A 27,548-nucleotide genomic window follows, 5' to 3' on the forward strand; every position below is an offset into this window, starting at 1 on the left:
AGAACTGTTCGTGGGTGGCGTTAGGTGAGGATCTTTCGCAGTCGCTGTGTCTTCCGGGATTGAGTGCGTGGAGTGCGGTGCAGTTGTATTGGCGGGGTCCCGGAAATCCAGGGTTCCTGGCGCTGGCCGCGGTTGGGTCGCTGATGGGCGCAGGCGGGCCTTTGGCGCGCCAGGGCCGGGCCAGCGGTCGCCATTAAGTAGGGAAGGGGGCGGAACCAGGGTAGGGAGGCGGGAGCGGGCTGTGTCGGGGGCGGGACCTCAGGGGCAGCAGCGGTGGGAAGTGGCGACCAAGAACTTCAGCGGAGAACGGGAGACACAAAATAACACAAAGGCACTCAGCAACACAAAGGCAATCAGCAACACAGAATAAACAAAGGCACAATCTGCACACTAGCAAGAGAGGAAAACAAAGAAAAATTAGAAATGCGGAAAAAGGAGGAATGCGGAATGAACGGCAGGCAAGAGAACACCTGAGGTGCTGGGGCTGGCTCCCCGCGCGAACACTGCTCGCTGGAAGGGCTCAGAACCGGGGCGGAGCGGCAGTGAGGCGGCTCTGCTGGGGAGAGTGCTGGCCTGGCCAAGAGGTCAAGGCTTCACCCATAGCAAGACACTACACATTCCACCTTACACCCACATCCTGTGGTCTCCTATTCTAAGATCTGATAAACAGCTGCAAATCTTAATGTTTTCAAGTAGACACACAGGCTAACTCAATTTGTGATACAGCTTAGAAATCCTTAACAGGCAGGAAAGATTTCATGATTTGTCTTTTAACATTTGGCAAATTTGAAGGTCCCTTTTTCCTGTCAAAACCTTCATCATAATACAAACCTCCTCACTGGACAACTCAGAGATTGATATTAGCTAATTGTTCACCTTCCATCATGTGTATTAAGATAAAGTATGATATAGAGAAAGTTACTTTCAAGTTTCCTCACCCTCGTGAGGCAGTCGGAGAAGAGCCAGGGCTTCTGGACCATAAATTATCATTCTGTTTACCCCCTTGGTGTATGGACACTCTCTCGTTTTCTCATTCCCATTCTCTTTCTTGCAGTCTCCTCTTTCATTATCCTACCCACTCTCTTTATCGGTCACTCTCTGAACCTTTGCCTATTGATGTCTATCTTTACGGAAAAACTCATGCTCTCGCACCTTCTCTACACCCCTTCTACTCTCTCTCCTTCTCTGCCTCTTTCTATGGTCTCTCTCTGGATTATGATCTCTGTGTTTATCTCTGCATCTCTATAATTCTCTTTTTCCTGTCTTTCTAGGACTCTTTTCTCTCTCTCACGCTCTCCCTGTCTTTCTTTCTCTCTCTCTCTCTCCTCTCTCCTGATCTCTGTCTTTCGAAGAGGATCTTTACCTTTATTCTACCACATAATCATGCTTTGGTGGTTGGAGGGAGAGATGGCGGTAACTGCTGTGTGGGCTCAGTGGTGGGTGGGAGCAGAGGTGGTGGCTGTGGTGTGGGTGCAGTGGTCCTGGGTGCCAGTGTAAATGCCAACATGGATTATGGACCCTCTACAGCTGGCTAACTGACACTCAAAGTGAGGGCATCCAGACAGTGCAGGACACTGCTGGTCACCAGATGTTTTTGGTTCACAAAGGATGCATTTGTTTACTAATATCACTCCTTAGAAGATGTTGTGTTACTTTTACACAGGTCTGCATTGTGTTTAAATGTGCAAATGACACCTGAGTGCTGATTCTGAAACAAAATAATCAGACTGTGTTATGTTGTATGTTATGTTATTTGTGCGTGATACACTCACATATCACTCTTGAGGGCATCCTGACACAGAGAAAGGAAGACACTACCTGGAGGTCAGGCACTGCTTAATTTGAGCTGGTGGTTTCTGGTGCTTGGCACCGGCAGTTAATTGTCAATACCCATGCTGTGAGAGTCTGACATAAGATGGCGGTCTGGCTAATTTAGAGATGATCCCAACAACAGTTAATTGTTAATTCAATATACCTTCAAAATGACTATTACCTGCCACCTAAGCCATTCTTAAAGCTTGGGGGCCTGAAAAGTCCAAATTGTCACACTTGTAGGACTGTGATGGTTAGTAATTGTGTTGTTACTGTCATTGGCAGCATGACAGGGGCAATGTGTGTTGCAAGCGGCAGTGGCCTGATGAGAGCCCTGGCATTTATGTTTTCACAAATTAAGCCCTGAGGCCGGGAGAAGAGCGCAGAAGCTAGAACAACCAGGTTTTAAGTGGTTGCCTGAAGTCAGAAGAGAGTCAACAGGTGGAGAGGGCAGGCTTGTTCCAGTCTTCAGTGCTGAATAAGAACATAATCGCCTTCCTGGTCCAACGAGAAGAAAACGAGGCTGATTGGCTAGCAGGAGTGATGTGGAACAAAGATCAGGATGGAACGTAAGAGTGTTTATGATTACAGAGATACGAGGGGCCTAGAGTGAAGAGCCCTGTATGTATGAGTAACACACTTCAGAAAGGATCGCATATGATTAATTATTATGATGAAAATTAACTTGAAATACATGCTTAACTTGCAAAAATATTGACATAAGAATACGCAAAGAATGGGAAAACTAGGAACTGCACCTTTTATTGAACATGAAAATGAACGTGTGACAGGATAACATGATTTTCTTTTGTTGAAAGCATCAATTTCTATCGTATTACAGTCAAGCTAAACTAGACCTCTTTTATTTTTCTATTCACTGTGTAGCAATTATTTTGATTTTCTTAATTAAGTAAGTGTTATAGTTGAGGTGCTGAACGGTGCAGTATTAAATAAATAATGCGAGACACGTCATCTTTGTAGAAGGTGCTGACTATTTGAAATACATTTCTTTCCTTTCTAAGCTACATGTTCTCACCGCATTTGGTTACATTTAAGCTGCCTTTTTTCACAATAATGAATATGAAAAGTATATTAAAACAATAGTGTATGTATGAAAATACGAAGCCTGTGACTCAGTTCCATAGAAGTTGCAACTAAAATGTATTTGCTTTAGACTAGTTCATTGTTCCGCAGTGGAGACCTCAATAAGCTGGTAGGATCGACTGCAGAGTTCTCGCGGGAACTCCGAGTAGGACTGACGCACATGGACATTGCACCATAGGAGCCCAGATGCAGGTAATGTTTGTCATCTTTGGATGTTTCCCATGGGAATGAAGCATGTAGCAGACCGTCAAATGCTCCCTTGCCATGGGATGGAGATGACTAAAGCCTGGAGAAGACGGATACATGTGGAGTTGTGATTTAAATACACGTTCCTGGTTAGAAATAGACAGACTTGAGACTGGAGCAGAGCAGAGCCCGAGGGAGGAGAGCTCTTCCATCAGCTCTACTTAGTGCAAGCGCTGAGATCTTTATGCTGTCACACTGGTCTGGACTATAGCCTTATAGCCCGCCGTACCGGCTGTTAAAGGCCCGCTGCAGCGTTAAAGGCCCGAGCCGAAGGCGAGGGACTTTAACAAAGCAGAGGGACTTTAAAAGCCGGTATAGCCCTGCTACGAAGGGCTATAAGGCTATTAGAACATTCTGCCACTAGAGGGCAGAATGTTCTAACAAAACAAAGCCTTCAGAGAGCGCGAGGGGATTGAAATCCCCTCAGGCTCCCTGAAGTCTTTGTTCACAGCCAGAGCTCTGAACATAGACACATTGGAATGTTGATGCTCCGGGTTTATACCAGCCATTATAAACCCGGAGCTCTCCATTGTTTTCAATGGAGCTCACAACATTCCAATGTTCTAATATAGCCTTATAGCCCGGCTATTAAAGGCCCGCTGCAGCGTTAAAGGCCCGAGCCGAAGGCGAGGGACTTTAACAAAAGCAGCGGGACTTTAATAGCGGTATAGCCCTGCTACGAAGGGCTATAAGGCTATTAGAACATTCTGCCACTAGAGGGCAGAATGTTATAACAAATTAAACAAAGGCTTCTCGAAGCTCGAGGTGATTTAAATCCCCTCGAGCTTCGAGAGGCTTTTGTGAGACATTGGAATGTTGCTCTGCGGGCCTTTACCGGCCCGTAGAAGCATGGAGCACTCCATTGTCTACAATGGAGTGCGCCACATTCCAATGTTCTAATACTAATTCTGTGACTATCCTTTTCTCCTAAACTTTCACATTTTACACTGAAAACTAGGGCTGATGGTGTTTTCAAAATTTCTTTTAGATTACAGCTGCTGTTGTGACTAACTTCTAAACTCAGAGGGAAGTCTCGGAAGAGTTTCCAGGACTACTCTTCATGAGGAGTTCGACTTTATTCTCATCCTAATCTAAACGCTCTATAAAATTCTCGCTCTTTTCTGAAAAGGACTTTTATGGGTTGTGATAGGTTAGGGTCTATTAGTGTAGAACAGGAACTCAATAAACTTTCCTTGATGAAACACATTGTTATCTTACTTCAGTGTCACTAACCATTACCTTTCTTGAAAATTCTGTAAAAGGATTTATCTAATTTCTAATCTGAATATAGAGATTACAAAGAAAACTACCAAACTTTAAACTACGAATAAAAGTTTTTAAATCATTCTAAACTCTCGTTATTGACTGAACATAAGAAGAACATAATAAGTGATATTTCAAGTTGAATTTGATTTGTACTCCATTGTAAAATGGTGGTAAAGATCCAGTCGACCTGAAGAAGAACAAGGCACAGAGTTGGAGGCCACCTTTGTATATCAAGGGTTGGACTGATTTTAAGGAAAATATTTCCGCACCAGCACATATGAACAGGGACCAGGGGGGATGCGTAAGTGGCTGGTGACTGGTGTGCAATAGGGCAGATTAAGGAGTAGCCTGGTCGCCATGTTCTAAACCACCTGTCTCAATGAGGAGCGCAGAGATCACTACATGAAGGGCATTCCTGTTATTCACTCTACCAGAGTGCTTGAGAGACTATTTTCTGTGGCTCTTAACATTGTGACAATGCAGGCAGATACTGTTGTCACTTGGTTAGTCATTGAGAGCTAGTTATCCGCAGCGATGCCCAAGGTTCTGGTGGCTTGGGAAGACTGTAAAGGAGGGCCAAGGTCAGTGGACCACCAAGCGGTGGTCCAGAGAGACGTGTCTCTGCCTTACAAGATTATGTCAGTTTTCTCACCATTGAGCTTGATAGAAGATACTGCTCAACCACTTAGCAACCAATGACTTGCAGGAATAAAGTTAATCGCATGTTGTGGGTGTCGTGCGAGAGAGGGAAGATCAGCTGATTGTCATCCGTGTAAGAAGTCATCTTAACGCTTAAGGATTTGATGGCATCCACGAAAGTTGCCATGTACATATCAAACACAGTAGTGCTCATAAAGGCTCCTATTCAAACTCCACCATTGCGTGACGATCTTCAATGAAACAAATTGAAATACAGGTAGAACACAGGTGTAGATTGAAAGATGGAGAGTTTATTGTGTTTCTAAAGTAGAAGCACCCACGACCGACATCCTACACTATGTGATTCGCCAGCAGAATGAATCACGACCAACCAAAATGGGCAGTAACTCAGAATGTAGTCAAATCCAAGCATAAACAAAACAAAAAAACACAGATTAAGCAAGTAGAAACACCACTATAATAATGCAGTTAGTGGAGGTAATAATCTTTGAAATGGTTGGGAACAGAAACAATGTGAGAAACTCTACTTCTGACACCTTGTGAAGGACAAGATTCAGAGCTGATATTCACATCCACAGTTGATTATTCAGAAACAGAAGTGTAACCAATCCTAGGATTGGAATCAACAGAAATATCATCTCTACTGCAGGAACTCACAGACTGACCTCCAAAATGACAAGTAATGTCTCCTCCACAATGAGAACAGGAAACATAATTTTTCCAGAAAACCAAAACGCATTAGCAGCAAGATCATGTTATAACATATTGCTACTACCTTTAATCTTTTGAATTTTTCAGGCTTGGTCAGTAGCAGTTTTTACCAAACTCATTGTACTCCACCGTCTTTTACCTGGTGGATGGTATAGACAATAAAACACAGGCAGGACATGGATGTAGGTTGGAAGAAGGAGACTTTATTGTGTCTCAAAAGTGGAAGAGCACACGAACGACCTACTACACCGTGCAATTCACCACCAGACTGAATTGCATTCTATCGACCAACCAAACGGGCAAGAACTTGGAATTCAGTCAAATCCCAGCATAAACACATTCAAAATGGTCTGTGCATCTCGTGACACAGCAGGAGACGCACAGGTGCGTTAACTAACACCTGAACATCACAGATGTATATATACTACACCCACACAAAAGATTGTTGGTGTCAGAGTGAAAGGGGAAAGGGACAGATCGAGTCCATTTCAAGAGGAAAGATCTGATCCGATGAAGAGGCGAGCGGCAGATCGCCATGTCAAAGAGGCTTTTGAAAAGCCATTGTATGCCAATGGTATGTCCACTTCCTTGGTAGTGATGAGCCGTATGTTGTCCTTGGCGGGAATAAAAAGCTCTTACAATGCGATGCTTGAGTCAGAAACCAAATTGTGAGGGACTATCTAGATGGTGAGACATGAGGTAGTAAGTCAGTTGTTTTTTGACCAGTTGTTCCAGTCCTTTGGCTGGATGCTGAAGGAGAGAGATTAGTCTGTAATTGACCAAGGTCTTCGGAGCAGCTGATGGCTTCTTGAGTAGGGGCAGGACCCTAGTGTGTTTCCAGTCAGTGGGATAGGAGACCGGTGACAGCGAAGGGTTAACGAGGGAGGTGTGTGCTGTACCAACGGTTTCATGTCCAAGGGAGAAGTTGTAGTGAGGTTAGGGATTACGGGGGGAGCCCAGATTAACTAAAAGCATGCTTCTTGTAACGTTTTCAGAGGTGCCAGAGTGGGCATGAAGGCCCTGGAAAATTCCCAAGAGTAAATGTTAATGTAGCCCACTGAATCTCAGTAGAGTTGGGGGTCAACATTATTGTAGATGCACTAGATCTTGTCATGGAAGTAGCTGGAGAGGTCTGAGTACAGGTCTTGAGATGCTATACTGGATGAAGAGAAGGCTGGCGGTGACGTGAACTCCTTCACATTGGGTAAGGTTTATTTTGATGAATTGCCCCTTTCCTGATGTGAAAGGCCACTGTGGCTAAGTGATTCCATAATGTCAGCCGAGGAAGATCGGGGGGTGTAAATGTGTTTGTGGTTTAAATGTGAAGATTTGTAGATCCTGGGAACATCATATTTGCAGTTTTAAGGTGTCAGATCTGTAATATTGTGGAGACTTATTTGAGGTATGACACTTGTGACATATTGTAAAGCCCTAAAATATACCTCCTTCTGGTTATGCTATGACTTGGTGTTTGATTAGTAAATATTCTTTAGACATACTGAAAATGCTGGATTAATATATATTTGTCTGTTGCTTGATTCGAACGTGCCCATTGATTGTGATTCACCAGAACTGCAGTGGTAGTGGACATGACAACCGTGGTTAAATCACAGGTTTGACCACTTGTCCCGCCCTTGGCCCCTCACCAGCCTTTTTATTGTTGCTGAATTCTTTGAGGCATAGAATGATTTTATGGCCTCTTTTTGGAGGCGTTACATGGCTATGGTTCTACAGGTCCTGAATGTTATTTGTGTATGTGTGTATAGAAGTGTGGGTATTTGATAACCACCTCGTTTTTCTTACACATGTGTTGGTTGGATCTACGTTAGGACTTTTAATTGGGAGATCATGACCATAGCCTTAGTTTTGATTATCTTTAAGCATAATGTGTTTCAGTATTCTTGTAATAACGTGATGGTCTGTTGCAACCTTCCTCTCCATGCAACTGGAAGGGCAGATGACCCACCTGGAGTGCAGATCTTTAGATCTTCTGGCCGGAATCCAGATGCTGGTTATTCTTCAAAGATGATCCTCAAATTGTTCATATACATCATGATGTACACGGTGAATAGTGTTGGGGAAGACACACTCTTTCATCCTTGTTCCTCTTTTAATGAGCCAGCTATCAAGTTATTTCCATTCTGTATTTTGCCTGTGTGCACATTCTTTTCACTATGCAGATTTTGCTTGCTGGCTGCTGTCAGGTAGCCAAAACGAAAGGACTTCTTGTCCCAGGATCCACTGCTCCAGGAGAAGGGGCCACTAACAGCTGACTCGCGCTTTTAAACGCACAACTACTCCCGTGGCGCGGGATGCCAATTTTACTTGCTGGCTGCTGTCTGGTTGCCACCACGAGGGACTTCTTGTCCCAGGATCCACTGCTCCGGGAGAAGGGGCCACTAACAACTGGCTCGTACTTTTAACCACACAACTACTCCTGTGGCGTAGGACGCCGATTTTGCTTGCTAGCTGCTGTTTGGTTGCCACCACCAGAAACTTCTTGTCCCAGGATCGACTGCTCCAGGGGGAGGGGCCACTAACGGCTGACTCGTGCTTTTAAGCACACTACTACTCCCGCGGCGTCCGTCCTTGTCTGTCATTGCCAGGAAGAGGCATTTGATACCCTTTTTTATTTCCCTCCTATTCCATATCTCTTTTTACATGGGTTAAACAAAGGCTATAAACCCTTCAAAGAAAAAAATCCCCAAGGAAAGCATGTGTTACTTTAATGAACTACATCACCGGCCAATGGGAGCACTTGAAAAACAGATCTAATCCTTGGAAAAGACCTTGAACTCAGGAGGGGAGGGGGCCGAAGTGCCAAATGATCAGGAGCAAGGAGTTAACACTGATAAGAGGCATACAAATCAAAATGGGTGTGTACAGCATGCTCCTGTCCTTATAATTGTTAGTGAATCTGAGCTTGACTTACAACCACTGTCAAAACGCCCTAGAAATCCCAAGGCTATTCCAAAAGATAATAACAGTGGGGCTATAACTTCTTGCTCTATATCTAGCTCAACAGTCACCCCAGTCAGAGGGGAACAAGAGTGAAATCCATGTTACAGTATCAGCACCAAAAATTCCCCCTTGTGGTTTAAGGAAACTGACAACTGCTGTTGAAGGATTAGACACATTTATAAGATCAGCAATAGACACCCTAACTTCTAGTGTGGTTCAATTGGAGAGCGCACTAAATACGTGCATGGATACGTTGAAGGTAGGAAGGGTTCAGCACACAATACAGAATCAAGATGGACATTGCAAGGCCATAAATAGAGGTGAGGATCTCACTATGTGAGATAGCCAGCAGGGTCATTCAACAGATACCCTGGATACAGAAAGGTATTGTAAAGAGTGTATGTTGCGGAAAGGCAGAAATACAACAATAGGCAATATGTCTACACTACGACATCTTACATTTAGAGATATGACGGGAGAAAATAATATGAAGGATGGAGGCCCCTGCATAACTAATATAGATCGACTGGATCTGCCACCAGCAGTAACTCCATATGTAGTAGTATTAAAAAATGTCCCTACCGTATTAGACGGAGGTAATGAATTTTGGGATGCCTTGAGGAACAATGGCCTGCATTGGGTGGGGGCTAAAACGGGGCTAACACAGGCTCTATTCTCTGACATTAAAATGGTCAGAAGAGTGAGTTGGATTGGGAGGAACTGTAAAACTCTATCAGGGTATTGTGTTGTACTATCATTTAAACCCCCCTATCTGGTAGAAACGATAATCAAAAGAGCCGTACTTCTATGGTTTCCAGGTACAGGGTGAACCTATTACCGCTAATCTACTTCTATCAGCTGACGGGCAATGTGGAGGCAACAAAGAACAGGGTGAACATAATTGAGAGTGGCCGTCAAATGGCTCTGTATAATATCCCAGTTAACAACCGCTTTGAAGGATTGCCAATGCTAGATGGTGTAGATTGACTTCCTGCAAAAAACCCTACGAAGACAAGACATGACGGGCATAGAATACACACAAGCCCAGCATCTATGAAAAGGGCTGATATAGTAGACGAGGCAGGAAACGCACTTGCTATAGCTACTGTAATTACGACACCCCACCCTCTTCGTAATGCTAACGGTATCAGAGACATAGGTAGTAGGGAAGATGATCAGGGCCTGCGTTATTTTGAATGTGCCTACAAGCTAAAGTCTCAATACCTGTATGGTCGGATTTTGTTACCAACTTTAGTATACTCTGCTTTCAAGAAACATGGGCAGAGGATCCCATTTATGTTAATGGGTAGAATACCTTCCATACTTCTGCTGTATCATCAGCACATGGGAGATCTAAAGGAGGGCTATGTACATATATTTCAAATTACATGAATATGACCAAGATTAAGTTGCTGGTGTCTGAAATTCATTACCAAATTATCAAATTTGAAATAGATAAGTACTGTAGAATAGCTGTGATAAATTATTATAAAAAATGCTTCGCCTGAACAGATCTTGGTGATCCTTAGACAACTGTGTAACAATTTAATGCACATATACAATGGCACAGAAAAAGATAAGTTTGTACTCTCGGATGGGGAATTTAATATCAGCTTGTATCCACACTATATGGGAAAAACTTGTGCGGTATCATTAGACGGTGATACAGGCTACACTCATTTTCCTCACTGGCTCTACGGGGATAATTTGAACGACATTGTTTATGTTTGATTTAGGTTTTGCCAATAAATTAAGTACTCCTTCAGTCCCATTCGATTGCACCTTTAATGGGAGACGTGCAAATACAACGATAGATTATGTGATAACAGTAAATAGGCACTTATCGAGAATCAATGGTTTTAAAATACACAATAATTCCCTAAGTGATCACTTCCCGCAGAGTGTAACTTTTAAGCTTCCTAGAGAAGTAATAAAAAGAAAGGGAAAGTGCTCACATGTGGTCAACGAGATCACTCTTAATACAATTAATGGCTTCTCCTTATGATGGTCCAAGGTTGATCCTAGCGAGTTCACCAAGCAGCTATTAGACAAATATTGCAAAGCCTTTTTAGTCTGCCTGGACAAGAATGTGGATTCTGGAAAAACTTTAGAATCCTTTCAACTGATCACACGCGGGATTAAGGAAGGTCTATCAGTCAAAAACAAAAAAGGGGCTAAAATGAACCATGGTTGGTTTGACAACAGGTGTACAAGGGCAAGGGATTATAGGAACCTGACACATGCATTACACAAACCTTTGAAAGTGAAGCAAGAAATTAAAGCATGCCTATTACAGACAAGCTCTCAGAGGACGAAAGAAGTGCATAAGAGAGGAAGCATGGAGGGCCTTGCATGATGCAACTTGGGATAGGGATAACAATGCATTCTGGAGGGCAGTTAATGCCCCCTTCCTGAGCTCCCGGGATAAGCCATCCATAGAGACTGTGATCAGTGAAGAGGAATGAATGGATCATTATTCTAATATGTTCAAACTCTGGGCAGAGAAGATAGGTCCTGATAATGGCCGAACAGTTATGTGCACTACTGCCCCCCAAACACAGCCCATAAATCTATAAATCAATCAATCACTTGTAGAGCGCACTAATCACCCGTTAGGGTCTCAATGCGCTGAGGGGGGGTGGGTGGGTGCAGCTACTGCTCGAGCAGCCAGGTTTTGAGAAGTCTCCTGAGGTCAGCAGGTCCTTGGTGTGTCGCAGCTAATTCACTCTAGAAGAGGTTAATCCAGCTCTTGAAGCAAGCAAAGGGGGGAAAGCACCCGGCCACGACGGCACACCAGTAGATCTGTTTAAAGCCAATGTTGCCTAGTGGGGCCCATTACTGACACGGGTTATAGCAGCTCGCTGTACCATAGATTTAATTGATACCTGGTCGGAATCCCTTTTGGTTCCTTTAGTTGAGAAAGGTGATCGCCACGATCCGGCCTGTTATCGGCCAATCTCATTACTCGATTCCCTGGTTAAGGTGGCTGGCTGTATTGTGTTGACCAAACTCCAGGACTGGGCCGTAGCCAATGATATATTATCTGAATTTCAATTCGGCTTTTGACCTGGTCTTGGTACAGTTGAGCAGGGTTGATTTTGAGTCTGTTAATGGGGAAATACATTATGGCCATACAAGGTATATTGTTTTTAGCATTTGTTGATTTATCCTCAGCCTTTTGATTGCATAGAACATGATAAATTATAGATGTTAATGGTCCATATAGGGGTAAAACAATCGCTCCTGGACTTCTTGAGGCAATTGTATTCTGATATTAAAACAAGGGTCTGATCTGGGGTCAAGGGCGAGAGCACCGCATCTGTCGGCGTAGCGAGAGGGGTAAGACAGGGATGTGTTTTGGTTCCCTTTCTTTTCACGTTGTACATTAACCGCCTGGGACAGGTACTGTTGGACCAGTGCCTGGATTTACCAATAATTGGACAACGCTCAATACCTGCCCTCCTATACGCTAATGATGCAGTGCTGATAGCACGTACCCAGCTGGGGCTACAACGTCTACTGACTAGTTTCACCCACCTACATGTGGAAGCTGGGCTTGCCAGTTAATAAATCAAAGACTTTTATTATGAATTGTGGAAAAGGGAGCTCAAAGTGCAGTGATATCTTCATAGATGACAAACAGATCGAATTTACAAAGGGAGTGTCTTAAGTTACAACAGGCACTCAGCATACCCTGGTTGAAGTATATTCAAGACTTCATGAATGACTTACGGAATATTTTGAACAGCTGGAATCCATAGAGCACATTAGCAGGAAAGACCTTAAAAGAGTTTATGGCGCGTTTGGAGTCAGTAAGACTATCTTCAGAAATACTGAAGCCGGCCGTATGTAGTAACCAAATGATATTGACTATCGATAATATGCAGCCTTATTTACAATTTATGGAAGGGATGCAAGATATATTGGTTTTAACTCGCTTCAGGTTTAGGCACTTTTCATCACCTAACAAACTGTCCTGTAGCAAATGATTGGTCTGGCACGCTTTGTTACTGCCCATGTGACGGTATGTCACAGCAGACAACAATTCACGTAGTGCTCTTTTGTAAATTTTATGTAAATCAAAGAAAGGCCTGGATTTTACCGATTTTAAGGGCCCTTGGCCTTAGGCAATGCCATCCAGCTTTTTTATCCCTTCAGTCGTTAGCCGATCAGTACACTATGCAGTCAATGGCAATGTTTTTAAAGACGGTGATTGGATGCAGGAAGGATATCAAATTTAGATTTTTGATTGTGTAAATATGCCTGTATTTTATGATACATTTCTTAGCAGTGGTGATTATGGTTGAGGGTTTCTAATTTAAGCAAGATTGTTGTATGCTTAATTAATTTTCATTGGACTTTCTAACTTGCAAACAGTAACTGCATTTTATATATGTGTATTTTGCTTTTATGGTTTCCACTGACGAAATCGAATTAAGCTTATTGAATTGAAAAAAATTGACTATGCCACATGACTTTAAACAAGTGCAAATTCTAGATGTTTTACAAGAAGTCTTGAGGGCCCCAAATGATGTCGAAGGGATTCTGGAAGCCAAGAAGGCAAGCAAACAGTTTCCCCACCCATGGAGTATATGTTAGTGGTTGTCTTGTGATTTCTGAGAACTCCTAGTTGGCTTTTGTGCAGGTCTCTGTGTTTGCACATGGGTCATGGTTTCTTTATTTAGGATTGCACTGCCAATTCTCACGGTACGCTGTTTTAAATGGTGCAAATCGTGTAGGCTCCTGCTCTGGGTCTTTACCCCGTTGCATTTTCCAGTTTGCACAGTCTTCTGACCTCTCGACCTGTTCCAGTGTGACGTGCTTCCTATTTCTGGTTTTGTAGATATTTGAATTCCTCTTCAAACTCTTCGGTTTACTCCTTAAAGTGTTCCGCAAAAGAGCTTTTCCAATTTTGCACAATATTCTTGAATTCTGATGCTTGTTTTTCATTATAATCAGCGCTCTAGCCTGGTATTTACATTTTAGTTTGCAGTTAGCATGTTCTTTTTGTTCTTGTCCATGCAGTTTCTGTGGTGCAATAGGTGTTCTTAAATCCGATCTGAAAGCTGCTATGGTTTTCTCATGTTTAATTCGGTGGAATGTGTGCTGGGTAGTTGAACTTCTGGACTCTGTACTCCAGATAATGAGATGGTTGGTTTGGGCTCACAGTGGTGGGTCAAATCTATATAGTGTAATACCATGTGTTGGCATGTAGGGTAGGGTTGTATAGAATGTCAACCCGCTGCCTAATTGGGAGATCCTGTGAAATGTCCATTGAAATCCCTCCCAACCTTCAGCCTTCCTGTGTAGAGAAATAAGCTGTTCTCTTTGCCCAGCCCTGCATCTCTAACCATCGCCAACAGTAGGCATTCCAGGATGTGCTTGTTTGTTGATGTCAGGTGGGGCTCTGAGATGTGCTGTGACATCATTCGCCAGATGGCGCCTTTAAGACCTGGAGGTCCCACCGCTTTGCATAATTGAGGTTATTTTCCCCTTCGATGTTTGATTTGAGGCCTGGACTGCTTCTTTGTTCAGTAAAGTGAGTTATGTCAGTGAATTATTTTACAGAATCTGCTTTTTCCTATTTTGGTTATTTCTGTGTCTCTTCTTTCGTTTAGATCTCCCGATATGAGAGTATTACCCCTGGTTTTCAAGAAAAGACTTTCTCACACTACCATATTTGATCATGCAGGAAGTTAAATGGAGGGGTGTATTAAATGTTCATATCTATTGTTAGAATATTGGCCTGAATGCCTTTATACGTGTGGGTTGTCGACCTCTTTGAATGGTATGAATGGTACCTGTTTCTATGCACCATGCCATCCTTATTTTATATAGTAGGATATGGTTATCTGCATCTCTCTACCCTATCCTTTACTCTCCTTTCACCTGTCCTTCATGCTTATGCTTTAATTCGCTAGCTTCCTCTCTATATATCTTTCTCTCTTTCTCTTCTGTGTCACAGTTTCTCTCTCTCTCTCTCTCTCTCTCTCTCTCTCTCTCACACCATGTGCCCCCTTTCTCTTTCTCTCACTTTTGTTCTCTGTTTCTCTCCAATTTAATTCACTTTAATAATGCTCTATAGGCATGGCTAATGTGTTTGAACGTGTTGTCGAAGCTCCTTAGATAAATCTGCATTGCATCAGCAGCACATATAGGTTTTTCAGTGTCTGTCAAAGTCATGGCTGACATTTATTCCAAGCCTTTCCTGACAGCTCTGCCCTTCACTGAAGAGGGCGCAGGCCATTTAGGCTTCCAACTTTTTATTTTCCCCCACAATAGTTGTTCCAGGCTGGTAGGTTCCTAGCTCAGTGTATGAGAAAGGGTATCTCATGTTCTAGGAGCCACAGGACACATTGTTGACCAATATGGTCTGTTTTTGGGTCTTTCTGTGGTGCCCTATATTGATCTCTGAGCTGGCATGTTGGACAAAGAACGATGGTATGGAATGTTACCTCGAGCAATTGCCTGTGGTTACATTTATTTCAAGCATTTCTCCCGTCACATTTTGTGTGACTGGTGCTACGTCGTAAGTGGCAAGGGTATGCCCAGCCACATGGCCCTTGCTCACTCTGCACTGGAGCCCAGCTACACCCAACAGAAGAGGCCCAATCAGGCTCGCACAGGCCCTGGGTTGCTTTTGTTTCAGTTCAGAGAGAGCCTAGCTTAGCAGTTCGGCTGGATTGTTCCTATTGGAGCAGGACCAAGACTCATTTGCATATTGCTGGGTCTCATCTGAGGTGGTATGGCGCGCAAAAGAATGATGGGTTAGAAGGCCTCCTGAGTGATCACCAGTGGTTAGACTTATTTCAAGCATTCCTCCCATCACCTTTTATGATCTCCAGCGTGCATTTACCCATTAATTCACTTCACTTGGAACTCATCACGGTGAATACATTTTCTCCTAGGGCATAGTTCCTGTTTAACAATTGTTTGCAATTTAATTTGTTCTGTGTTTTGGTTTCCCAGTGATTGCATGTTCAGTAAATTCATCCAAGGCATTTCTTGGTTTCTTGGTAGGTTGCACAAAGGAGGGTCCAACAGAAGCACTGCACTTTTCTGTCTCTCATCATCCCCACCAGTACCACCTACACAAGAATATGAATGCCAGTGGTAGAAACTGTGAAAGTGGAATGGAACAAGAGAAATAACATAGACAAAAGACTCAACTTCTGTTGGTCAAATAGTCTGCTAGCTGTAGTGAACTCCAACAAGCTAATTAGATAGCTTAGGAAACTTCTTAGAAAGAATTCAAAAAGTAATTAATTGTAGATAGATATACCAGACCACTTTTGCTTGATAGTCAAATTTATATATTTGGATATGAGACTGAATGGGCCCGATTCACAGAACTAACTTAAGACAAAATCCTAAACTTACTACCATTTTGGTATTCACAGAAGGCACTTACTCATTTTGGTATTCACAGAAGGCACTTACTCATTTCGGTAATCACAGAAGTTAGGAGTCCTAACTTTAGGACTCCTAAATGCCTTCTGTGATTACCGAAAGTCTTAAAATTAGGATTTTTCTCAGTTTTTAGTAGTAGTAAAGTTAGGAGTCCTAACTTTACGATTCCTAAACTGAGAAAAATCCTAATTTTAAGGCTTTCGGTATTCACAGAAGGCATTTAGGAGTCCTAAAGTTAGGACTCCTAACTTCTGTGAATACCGAAGTGAGTAAGTGTCTTCTGTGAATACCAAAATGAGTAAGTGCCTTCTGTGAATACGAAAATGGTAGTAAGTTTAGGATTTTGTCTTAAGTTAGTTCTGTGAATCGGGCTCATAATTTCTGTACACTAAACTTATAAAAAAGATCTGAAAAAATACAAGTGCACTAACAACCCTCTGTGAGGTTTCTGAGTATAGCTCCTGTTTGACTGGAAAGTAATAACTACCATTTACATCCTGTTGTTCCCTACTCTTCTGGGAGTCCAGCTTGATTGCTGCAAAAGTTGCTGATTGGGTTTTAATTTTGGTCCCAGGAGGGACCCTCTGGGTCCCATGGGGCCTTGTGGGGCAGCATATCCCTAACCTGCCTCTTTTATTATATATTTTTTTGAAGTCCAGGACAGGGAACTGAGTAACTGAGTCTCCTGTAATGGCTGTCAGGAACATTTCTCTCATGTTGCTGGCAGCCAATCAGAGTGCTCGCTACCCTAGGAGTCTGACCACCACAGGAGCGAGATGACCCACCAGACAAAAAGCTCCTTGGGCCAATCAGAGCGCTCTATTTTGAACCAAATGACCAGATATACAAGTTTTTGGGGCGTTTAATTGCTCAAAAACTACTGAATGAATTTACACCAAATCCCAAAAATAAAAATCTGTGAACCTAAATCAAGCTTCCTATCAAATTTGGTGTAACTTCGTTTTTTGCTGTAGTGCTTCCTGAAGAAGTGTATGGAAAATCCATGGGGATTTTGCTGTTTGGGATTACCACTTTTTCTCACTCCCCGGTTGACAGATCACCCCGAAACTTTCCATGCATAAACTAGGCACAAAAGAGCACTTTCTTGATAAGTTTTATGAAGATTTGTCAAACGGAGCCAAAGTTATTAGCAACACAAAAGACGCATTTCCTATGGAATTTATATTTTGTTTCCGGGTTGTCCTGAAATGAAGACGCACTCTACAGTCGATGAATTCTCCTATTTTTCTAAAAGCAGAAACTGGTATTTGTATTCCGATCCTGCCTGATGTGTTTTGGAGCACCCAGTTACTTGTTCACAGGCTGTCTTGAAACTTGCAATTTGGAAACAATAAATGGCGGCAGTCCTGCAGTGGAAGACTGGACCACCACTGAAATGGAATGTGGGTCCGGAGGGGCTTGGAACTGTGCCGAGCCTGTCAGCGGAACAGCAGATCAGTGAAGAAAATAGAAAAATAAACTGTGCATGTTGCATTCTGTGGCCCACTGGAGGACTATGAACAACAATAAATAAATATACTGTGATGGTGCAGAACCCACTGGAGGGCAAGAATTGGACTAAAAACATCACAAGTCCTAGCCTGCAATAACAGCTCAACTCATCTGATAGGCCCACCGGAGAGCAATATAAGCAATTTGGCATGGTGTAGGTTAGTGCTTCTGTGAAGTTTCAAGCGTTACAACAAACAAACCCAGATCTCTTGACTGGGGGAGAATGTCTGCATTGTCAGCATTCCGTCCATCATTTGTTTGTTGTAACGCTTTTCGCCCTAAGTGGGATGGGTATTCCCAGACGTGGGACCCGTGCTCACTACGCCACTGGAGTCAAGCTATCCTGGCTGATGACGGCTGATAGCCAGAAACTGGTCCTAGGATGCTTGATTCCGGTCCAGGGAAGACATGGCTTGGCAGTTCGGGCTGGACTGTTCCCATGAGGCACAGGGTCAAGACTGATTTGCATATGGCCATGTCTAAACTGGGGTGGTGTAGTGGGCAAAAGAACGATGGATTTAACCCAGATCTCTTGACTGGGGGAGAATGTCTGCATTGTCAGCATTCCGTCCATCATTTGTTTGTTGTAAAGATCTGTGAAGTTTCAAGCCAGCCTGTGAACAAGGAGCTGGGTACCCGAGAACCACAAAAGAGAAAAACAAGCTTTTTTACACAGGAGAATCTCCCACCGCATTTAAAGATCCATGCAAGAAAGATGATGATGTGTGTGCCTTCAGAGGTGCTGTTGGTGTGGTGGCACCACTGAAAGCACTTAAGATTTCCAAATGGGCACCTATATTTTGTTTTAATTACTTATTTATTTAATTAGTGCGCTGTTTGGCAAAGTTTTTTTTTTCCAGAGACAAACTTCTAAAGTGGGATTGCTCTTTGGGTTAGAGTCATTGTTTGATTTCCCTGAACATGACAGCCATGCATCACGCGGCAGATGGATCTTTAAATCACAGTTTCCGGTGACGGAGTCGGCTGAGGTGCTGCTCCCGGAAGTCCCGCCGTTCCCCCGATAATGGTGAACTGCTAGTTTGGTGGGGCACTGCCAATTTACAATTGTGCTCCCTCTCCACCAAACTCTAAATGAACACTATTTGGGCTAATTTAGAGATTGCTGGGTGGGGGTAAGTCTGTTGGTATGGCAGAGTACTTTGCCCCTGCCACACCGTCCTACGACTGCCAAATTTAGAGTTGTACACCATTCCTGTGGACAGCTCTAAATGTTGGCAGGAACCACCAAAGAATCAATTAAAAATCCCTAAGTGTGGGTTTGTTTTTAAAAAAAAAACATAAACACAAAATATTGACCCCCTCACACTATAGGAGCATTTTCCCATGGTATAGGGATCATTAAAACATGTCTACTGTCCCTTTCTGCTATGATTTTCATGCCAGTAAGAGAGAGTAATAACTGCCCATTCTAAATCGGGTGTGTGATATGTATATGAGAAGGCCGTTGTTGTGACTTCAAGTATAGAACACAAGGATCTGGAAGACAGCACCCTGGATATAATAGGGATGTCATATTGTCTTCGCTGTATGAATTAGCCTTGAAAAAGTAACATAAGACATGTGTTGGCTGTACCTGTTTGGAAGAAATCTATTATATTTATGTTTAAAAAATATAATATGGAAATTGAAGTGAGATTTTGATATTTTCTTCTTTTTAATTTAATCAATTAGTTGATTTTCTTATGGCTGTATTTAGAGTGCAATTATATGCGAGGTATGTATATAATAGCATTAGAGGATTGTATTATAAATATTATATTAGGATGATAACATTCTTTTTTCTATAATCTCATCATTTTTCTAATTGATTTATTGTATAGAAGAAATTATTCATATGACATCAATAAATTGTTGAAATTTGAACTCAAAAGCAATTGTATTCTGCATCTATTACATGATATGATTTTGGGGTGCCCCTACATAATTTTGTTTGGCCTTGCAGAACATGGCGATTCCTACTCGAGGTCTGGGAGGGCGGTCCCGCCTGACAATCTTGTGTTGATGCTGGAGCCATCCATGTTTTCATTAGGAAAAGGAGGCCCTTGCTGGTGGCGTCAATCAGGTCCCAGATCTCTGTGGCTTGTTTGCTGAGCAAGCGGGTGTTTAGGAGCATGCTTGATATTGAGAAGTGGGGTGCAAGTGTGTGTTTGTGTGAGTGTGCTCAAGCATGTGGGATGTTGGGTACTGATGTGTGGTTTTGGTAGGTGTTGGAGCAGCAGATGAAGCCTCCGTCTGTATTGTGTGGTGCGGCGCAATAGCAGCATGGCAAGTGGCAGCCAGGCTTAAGAGAGCAGAGGAGCCCAGCAGGGTAGCAGCGAGGAGGGCTAGGCCCAGGGTGCCTAGTGCTGGGCATGGTCCAAGTGTAGACTGGTGCAGACACGCTTGGCCACACCTTTGATGCGCCAGCAGTGTGCCCACTGCATGCGGCCGCCATTGAGTATGTCGTGGGAAGAGTGGAGAAGAGCAGCAGGAGGTGAGCAGTGCTGGGAGGACAATAGTAGGTGTGAGAGCAGGAAGAAGTGGGAGGCAGAAGGAGCAGGTATGGAGTGGTTTCGAGTTGAGGTGGCAGGAAAGGAGAACAGGAAGAGGCGGCGGGCAGTTGCACTGCGAAGGACAGAAGTAACATAATGGGCAAAACATACAACAAAGTCACAGGCCTTCGCTTCCTGGGTGTCTGAACTTCAGCTTCGTCTTTGAGCATCAAGAGCGGAAACATGTCTTCAGATGATGGGAAGATCTTCGTGGGCGGCCTGAGCTTCGACACCAACGAACAGGACCTGGAGCAGCACTTCAGCAAGTACGGCAACATCGCCGAAGTGGTGGTGATCAAAGACCGCGAGACGCAGCGCTCCCGGGGCTTCGGCTTCGTCACCTTCGAGATCCAGGAGGATGCGAAGGATGCGCTGAAGGGCATGGACGGCAAGACCCTCGACGGACGCCAGATCCGAGTAGACCAGGCCGGCAAGTCCGACAGGAGCCGGGGCAGATACAGAGGAGGCTATGGAGGCGGTGGCGGCAGCAGGGGCTACTCCCGCGGCGAGCGAGGACGAGGCGGAGACAGCTACGGCAGCAGCCGCTTCGAGTCCAGGAGCAGCGGCGGGTATGGAGGCGGTGGATACAGCGGCGGATACAGTTCCAGGGACTCTTACAGCAGCAGCGGCCGAAGCAGCGGCTACGGAGGCGACTCCTACAGGGACAGCTACGATAACTGAACGCTCGCAACGATAACAATCTTCTCGACTCAAGATCGTCCTTCCAATAGCTGTATTTATAAAGATTTTTGGAGCCTCGCTGATTCGTTGTCCCGTACCTGCTTTTTTACTGTATTAATTTGTCTGCTCATGTAAAATATGCAATGTTTTCTTAAACAGTTCTGTAGACGTACTCTGTATTTTTCTCGAGAGCAGACTTACATGGCCCAGATTACTTTACGCCTATAAACTTCTACTGTTACCTGTTGTGGATCCCGTAGACACGAGTGCATCAATGTTGACGTTTTACAATTTATGCATAGTTAAAGGGGCCTGCTACCGCAGGTGACCGTGCTACATTCCTACTATCAGGCCTCCTATGGAGGTCTAATTTTTTTTTTGTTTTTCCCCTTGAAGTGAATTTTTGAATTGGTTCAAAGTTGTATTCGTTCAATTTCTTGGTGGCTTCACGGAGCCTATTAAAAATCTGAAACTATCTAAAAAAAAAAAAAAACAAAGTCACAGGCAGAACAGATGACAAAAGCAAACCGAGCCATAATTACAGGCCAAAATAGATGGCAGAAGCAACAAATACAGGCTCAAATACAGGCAAAACAGATTGCACAGTAAGTGTACAGAGAAAAAACAGTGACACAGAAAAGGGCTACAAAGGCCAACTCACACTCTTGCCTCTTCTATTTCCCTCTGGTTCTGCTTTTGTAAATGAATAGGGCAAATCTCACTGAGTGGAGATGGTTGGAAGGTTAATCGAATGTGGATATTCAGATAGGCTGGGCCTTTGTTGTGTAGTTATATATATGTGTGGGTAAGGAGTATGAATTGTGCACACTTGTGTATGGGGATCCAGTGGAGCTCCCTCAGGCAAGGTGTGATGTGAGACAGGTGTGGGAGGGTGAGAATGAGTCTAGTTACTGCATTCTGGATGGTCTGCAGTCTCTTCGTGAGGGGATTAGTGATCCCTGCATAAAGAGTTATCCTGCTGGTGATGAGGGCATGGGTAATGGTCTTTCTTTTCTGGTGTTATTCGGTAACCGCTGGTAGATATTTCTCAATACCCTCAGAATGTGTAATCAGGACGCAGCGACAGCATTGACCTGGGTGGGCATGTCCAGCTTGGTTTCAAGGATGATCCTGAGATTTCTTGCATGTGGGCTGGGGATGGGCACAGGGCTAAGGTTTGTAGGCCACCAAGTGGAGTCCCACGGTGATGCATCCTTTCCGTAATCACCACTTCTGACTTATCAGTGTTCAGCTTGAGATAGATGTACTACTTCCTGACGGCCTCTTTGGTAAGACTGGTTGGCTCTGTTCGCGGAGTTTACAGATTTTTCCACACTCCCTGGAGCATGCTGAGTTACCAAAAACTCCACTCGACTACGCAGAGCATAGTTTGATCCCTCGCTTGCACTCATCAACATCAAGTTGGAGAGCGCGAGTGATGAAAATCAACCTCCTGGTGAGATTTTTCAACGCAGGCGGTCGGATTTCTCAATGCGAGTAGCCCTTGCAGGTCGCAACCGCTCACATTGAGGAACCTTCCATTCACTTTGAGAAAGCTGCCTCTTGAGTAGAAAATCTACTCGAGCTGGAGAAAGGAAGCTGTGCCCTCTTGCCCTGCACCTGGTGCCATTCAAAGTGATTTTACAGCACGGTACAAACACCCGGCACTGAATATCACTGTGAACGGCATGACCCTAACGCACTCTGCCACTTGCGGAACTACGCGTAGCGCTCCGCCTAGGCATGCTCCTTGGTCAGGCAGGTACTGAATTTGTTCCTTGTGTTGCAGGATTTATCTGAGAGGGACAGTATAAGTTGTGTGGAGTCTACGTAGGAAAGAATGTTGATGTCATGGGTTCAGATGGTGTCAGCGATTGTGGTCAATATTGAAGAGAGTAGGGCTGAGGGAGAAGCCTTGCGGTATTCTGCATATGTGGTTTAGTGGAATAAGGTGACAGGTTGACTGTTTGATTTCTTCTAGTTCAGAATGTGCAGATTCATTGGAGGACAGGTCCCTTATTGCCCGCCTCTTGTTGCCATCTGATCAGGATGGGGTGGGAGACTGTGTCAAACACCGCTGAGAGATCTAGTAGGATATGTAGCATAATGCAGATATTGATTAATGCGGCAATGTGAGCTGTCTATGTGCTGTGGTTAGATCTGTATCCCGACTCTGTGGTGTAGAGGATTTGGGGATTCAAGAGGTGGTTGTTGGGGTATCCATTGATGAATTTCTCCAGGAACTTGGATGGGTAGTGTAGGAATTAGATTGGTCAGTAATTTGGGAGCTTGGCCGAGTCTGTTGGGGGCCTCTTCAGTAGGGTGTTGACAGCTGCCTGCTTCCAGGCTTCCGGTAATGTGGCTATGTCAATGAAGGAGTTCAGTATGCGGGCGAGGCATTTCCTAATGGGGGTGAGTCCTTTGTTGAAGGTGTGGTGGGGGCAAGGGTTTGAAGAGGCCCCAGAGCAGATGGACTTCCTGATCATATTGGCTTCGATTGTGGTGATGGTGTTGTGGTGATGATGCGTTCTTTGTCTAAGGTTGGCAGACTGGCAGCAAGGTTGCTGGGGTCAGGTGGAGAGTAGAAGTTGTCATATATGGCTGTGATTTTGTTGCTGAAAAATCAGAGATGTTTTTAATAGTTCTTGAGATAGGGCGATGTTGCTTGTGCTGGCTGTTGGTGTGGAGGAGTCCTTGATAAGATTTCTCTGCTGCTGTTGGAACGGGTGTCAATGTGGTCTGCTAGGGTATTACACTTGGTGTCTTGAATTGTTGATGGTAGCATTTCAAGGATGATTTGAAGGTGTCCCTGGTTTCTTGGCTCAATCGTCACCTGTGTTTCAGTTCCGTGCATTGTACTTGGTCCTCCTGAGTTCTTCTGTGCACCAGCAGGGCTACAATTGTGTTCTTGCTGTTTGACTTTATTAGCAAAAGACCAGGGTATTGGCACAGGTTGTGATCCTGTTGTTGAAGTTCGTGATGCCTACTTGTAGATTGCCTCTATGTTTGGGGTGGTTCTTGGAAAGGGTGGAAGCTTCAACATTCTCTGCTTCATTCTCCTAGCAGCACTGGGCCAGATCAGTAGTGCTTGGAATTTTGATTTTGAAACTGATTAGGACGTGGTCAGTCCGGGGGGTTGATTTGTTGATCAGGATGGTGGTGAATGAGGTAAAACAGGGTTAATAATGTGTCCAGCTGTGTGTGTGGGATTGGATAAATGCTGAATGAGTCCGAGGTTTCTGAGGCTTTTAAGAAGGGTCACTGAGTTGGGGTTGGTGATGCTCTCTAAGTGAACGTTAAGGGCTCTTAGAAGGATGAAGGTGCTGGTGTTGATGCCTATTGGAGCAAAGAAGTCTGAGATGCTCCTACTGAAATTGGTGCAAGGCCCTGGAGGTCAGAGACAAGGGTGCTGGATATGGTGAAGTTGGCAGTGATTTGCAGTCTAAAGGCAAGGTGCTCCATATAGTTGATTTTGGTGTCCAAGGAGGCATTGCAACTGATTGTGTACTTGAAATTGATAGCGATTCCTCCATTGTACCTGTGTTGACGTTCATGTCTGATGAGCTTATACCCATTGGAGATGGCCATGGCGATGTACAGCGCTGATGCTGGGTTTAGCCATCAATCTGTGAGGAAGAGGAGGTTCGGGATGGAGTAATCCAGCAGGTCCCAAATCGCTGTGGCATGTTTGCTGAGTGAGTGAGTGTTGAGGAGCATGCATGACAGCGAGAAGTGGGGTGTGGGTGGAGGTTGGTTTGAGTGTGGTTGAGCGGGTGGGGTGCTGGATGCTGTTGGTGCAGTCTGCGGGTGAAAGAGAGAACAAGCGAGACAGAGAGTGAGTGAGCAGGAACAAGGTGGATGCCTCAACACTTGAGGAGTGGGGTCTACAAGGGCTTTGTCTGGTTGGAAAGCCTACTTGTCTATCCACGCATGCACTGAAAAACTCATCATCCATATACTCTATCACTCAACATCTGTTCACTCATTTATCCACCCATTGATTGAGTCTTGCATTTACCCACTTTCCAATCAAAATACTCACCTGCCAATAAAGAGGCGCTTTCAGTGACAAGCTAGACCTATTGGCTTTGCTAATGTCTGCTCTATTTGCCATGTGTATAGGATTTAACATTTCATTTGAAAGGTATTTTGTCAGAGAACCTCTGAGTTTTCAAGAGCACGTGGAATGCTCCCTGGTGCATCAGTATGCTTGTGAATGTTAGCACAAGGTCATTGTTGTGAGGAGTATTCTCAGCCAGGGAACTGTGGAGGCGTCCCTCAAGGGTTCAGTACATCTCAGCCAGTTTACTGACGAAGACGCCTCCTGTATGAGGTCTGCGAAACAAAAGAAGGACTTGGTTGGACTTGGTCAGATGTGAATCCAGTTAGCAGAATATGGAAAGCATCATTGGAATCAGTGCTGGGCTGCCTAAAAAGAAGGATTTTCACTTGTAAACATTGTCATGGTATGGTAGTAAATAAACGGCTTTTGCCATTGTATATTTAATGTATGAAAAAAGACTATTTGGCAGCAGCGCTGAAGGTACGCCCAGTGGGACGGTGGGGCGGGGCAGGGGGGCTGTCGACAGGCGACGTGCTTACCTGAACGAACAGCCACTGAAATTTGGTATGGCACCAAAATATCGAGGCCTAAAAATTGACTGACACAAATATAATTTCCTAAACATAATTTACAAAGATACCTCCCCCTGCTGATAATTGAAATTCTACTGCAAATGGATCAATATTTTAGTAATTAAGCCACAATAGTGATGTCGGACATTTTTGCAGACTGACATACAATCGACTATTTTAGGAAAATGTTGAAATTTTCATAAAACAGATAAAAAAAAGCTTCGTAGAGAGCACACAGTACATTAGTGGTGAATGTGTGAATGCTTGTGGTAAAACAATATACGAAATGAGAGCTTTCAACGTTTGCACCCGCTTAGGTGTGATACTCCCACACTTGCAGTGTTCTAATCTGAGACATGTCCGTGCCATATGTCTCGCGCTTCGAGGAACACCACACCGCACCACAACCTTAGAAAAGCCATGGTATGTCTGCAACATCGGAAATTCAGAAACGTACAGCAGCATGGTTTAGGGCTGAGGTGGCAGGTCACCACGGTCAGGGCCAGACTGACTCTGTGAGATCTGGAGTGACAGGCACAGGATCGGAGTCATCAGAAGTCATACAAGGACATCTGCAAACGTGAAACGCGTCCATGTCTCCAAATCTGGAAGTCAATATTTAAATACAATGTAATCAATAGAAGTCTTTGACTGCTCAGGTAGAATTGTTCAATCCTGTTTTTCTTCTATGTTTTTTTCAGGGCTCAAAACATTTAACAGAGCTTATGTGAAGGACGAGCTACAGGTAGGTATATATATATATATATGCGTGTGTATGTGTATATATATATATATATATATTTATCAACCACGCAGATGGTTTAGCAGCAGTGCAGTATTTTCTTGCGCAAAGGGACATTATTATGTGTGACCATAACAAAATGTTGTTAAAGATGATCGAACTATGCCTTTGCAATAATTTCTTTTTGTTTGGTACTGAGGTGTACCAGCAGCTGCGAGGTGTGGCTATGGGGGCTTGCTTCTCCCCCAGCTACTCATGTTTACATGTGGGCTGGTGGGAGGAGCATGTCCTCAGACTACACATTCAAGCCACATGGTCTGCAAATGTGATGTATTTCTGGCGTTACATAGATGATATTTGTATGATTTGGAAGGGTGACAGAACCAGTGCACTGAAATTTGTTGATTTCATTAATGTCAATAACCTAAATCTTAAATTCACTGCTACCATTGACAATTTTAAAGTGGAATTTTTGGATATGATTCTTTATGTTAGCAATGGCCAACTTCATACCAAATTGCATCGGAAAACCACTGCAGGGAATTCCATTCTCCATGCGGATAGTGCTCATCCCCACCACACCATTCGCAGTATTCCCTATAGCGAATTCCTCAGGATTCGCAGAATTTGTAGTGAGGAATCAGAATGCCAAACTTGCCAATAAGAAGCCTATGCTCGTTTCCTCACTCGTGGTTATTCCAAAACAATTTTGGATTCTGCACTCACTAAATCTAATCTCTTACCTAGGGTAGATCTCCTCACCGTTAAAAAAGCACAAGTGACACCTTCTTTACCATCTAACAGTGAGGCTGACTTAACCAATATCAGATTTGTTACCACCTACAGTCAGCAAGACAAACAAATTCGCAAAATGATTTATACACAGTGGCCTATTGTGCTAACTGACATGACACTTAAACCTATTTTGCCAGAGTTGCCTGCGATCACTTTTAGACGGGCCCCTTCTATGAGGGATGCCCTTGTCAAATCCAGCCCTGAAGTCTCCCTCAAAAAAACTTGGTTGACCAAAAAAGGTTTTTATAAATGCAACTCCTGTCGTGCATGCACTTTTGCCACTAATAGCATTGAATACACCACTGCATTCGACAATAAGAAAGTACCTATCCGCGACTATCTTACATGTCGTACAGAATTTGCGATTTACAAACTACGTTGTACTTGTGGCCTTGAGTACATTGGAAGCACGAAGCTCCCTGTACACAAACGGATTCTACAGCATGTCAGGGCTATAGTCA

The 27,548-nt window shown here is 43.9% G+C and overlaps 1 pseudogene; it reads left to right on the forward strand.

The window, feature by feature from the left end:
- Positions 1–20,363: 20,363 nt before the first annotated feature.
- On the forward strand, positions 20,364–21,392 carry LOC146859267 (cold-inducible RNA-binding protein pseudogene; annotated as a pseudogene).
- The last annotated feature ends 6,156 nt before the right edge of the window (positions 21,393–27,548 follow it).

Source organism: Triturus cristatus, chromosome 3_2 (assembly GCF_964204655.1).
Source record: "Triturus cristatus chromosome 3_2, aTriCri1.1, whole genome shotgun sequence".
NCBI lineage: Eukaryota > Metazoa > Chordata > Amphibia > Caudata > Salamandridae > Triturus > Triturus cristatus.